A 1,813-nucleotide genomic window follows, 5' to 3' on the forward strand; every position below is an offset into this window, starting at 1 on the left:
TCAAAAACTCTTTCAGTATTTTCTTTCAAAGAATTTTCAGCATTGGACTTGTTCAATTCATTGGATTTCAAATCACTTTTCAAAGAAGAATCATGAATAACATTTTTCAAAGAACTTTTCTCAAACACATTTTTCAACACTGTTTTCAATGAATCTCTTTGGAAATCATCTTTCAACTCACAATTTGAGGGCTTCTCATTCTCAAAATCATGCACATGCAATGAAGGAGGAATAGTGTGTGGAACGGGACGGGTGACAACTTGAGGTTGTACCGGTTCACTCTCTTCATTAGGCATTCTAACTTGATTGTCTACTACTCTACCACTTCTCAAGGTTGTTACCGCATTGACATGCTTAACATTATGCCCTTCCAATGAGGATTTGGTTTCTACAACATATTATTGTTTGATTGGGGAATTCATGTGCATCTTTCCCTTCTCTCTAGCGTTAAGTGTTTCAGCTATTTGCCCTACTTGGGTTTCTAGCTTGGCAATTGATTGAGAATGAGAATGCAACAATTGAGTATTTGCTTCTAGAGTGCCCAAAGCATTTAAAACCTTTTCCTCAAAAGCGAAACCTCTAGAATTTCCTTAAGAATATGATTGGTTAGGAAAATGAGAATTAATAAATTGATTTCCTTGTGAGTTATATGGTCTTGAACCTTAGGATCCTTGGTTTTGAAGTGGAGGTGGAATGTATTTCCCTTGAAAACCGCCTTGGGAAGAGTTTGAGCCCTCCCCTTGGTTTTTCCAAGAAAAATTAGGATGATTCCTCTAACCGGGATTGTAATGGTTACCATAAGGGTTGTTCCCTTGGTTCACAAATGTTGCATTAACTTGCTCAATGGGTTCATTTTGAATTTGTCCATGAGGACAATTAGAAGTAGAATGAAGAACACTAGAACAAGTCATACATGATTCATTTTGAGCTCTAGGATAATGGTTAGGAAAGGAAGACACTTGATTCGCCAAGTTTTGATTGATCAATTGATCAAACTTTTGAGATAAAGACTTCATCTCAGCGGTTATATCATTTGAGTGATCAACTTGATGCAAGCCAACACTCTTCCTACCTTGAGAATTTCTACCATTCCTAGATGACAATGTTCTATGCAAAGAGTTTTCACTCATGCTCTCATAAAGACGCCACACGTCTTCCTCTTGCCGGTCTATATAAGAACCTCCCATTAAAGCATCAACCATGCCTTTATAATTGTCCGATAAGCTTTCAAAGAAGAATTGGACCAATTGCCATTTAGGCATGTCATGGTGAGGACACTTCCTAAGCAATTCATTGAAACGTTCCCATGCCTCGTGGAAAGTTTCTCCTTCCCCATGTGTGAATTCTCTAATGGCGGTTCTCATAGCATTGGTCTTAGAAACCGGATAGTACTTTTTCAAAAATTCTTGTTGCATTTCTGCCCAAGAAGTTATAGAAAAAGGCCTAAGGTTGTTAAACCAATACTTCGCCTTATCTTTAAGGGTGAATGGAAAAAGTTTCAGCCTTCAAACTTCTTCCGGCATGTCCGTGTATCGAACGGTAGAACAAACTTCAAGAAACTCATCCAAATGCTTGTAAGGTTCTTCACTAGGAAGTCCATGAAAGTTAGGTAGCATTTGGATAGTTTGTGCTTTAATCTCATAATGGTGTGCTCTAAATGGTGGCAATTGAATGCATGTGGGTGCATTATACTCATTAGGCACATAGTGATCTCTCAATGCGAGTGGTGGATTAGCAACTTGAGGTGCAACATGGACACCTTGGTTATATTGAGCTTGATTAATGATGGGGGGTTGTGGTGCATACGTTGGCC

General features: G+C 38.6%; 1 non-coding gene across 1 annotated transcript; it reads left to right on the forward strand.

Moving 5' to 3' along the window:
* The first annotated feature begins 1,260 nt into the window (after positions 1-1,260).
* Positions 1,261-1,369, forward strand: LOC132275693 (small nucleolar RNA R71). The gene has a single exon (XR_009470707.1). It is a non-coding gene; the product is annotated as a small nucleolar RNA R71 (small nucleolar RNA).
* Positions 1,370-1,813: the final 444 nt, after the last annotated feature.

The sequence above is a fragment of the Cornus florida genome, unplaced genomic scaffold (genome assembly GCF_030987335.1).
Source record: "Cornus florida cultivar Cherokee Brave unplaced genomic scaffold, ASM3098733v1 CherokeeBrave_3.0.0_Hap2_Chr09, whole genome shotgun sequence".
Classification (NCBI taxonomy): domain Eukaryota; kingdom Viridiplantae; phylum Streptophyta; class Magnoliopsida; order Cornales; family Cornaceae; genus Cornus; species Cornus florida.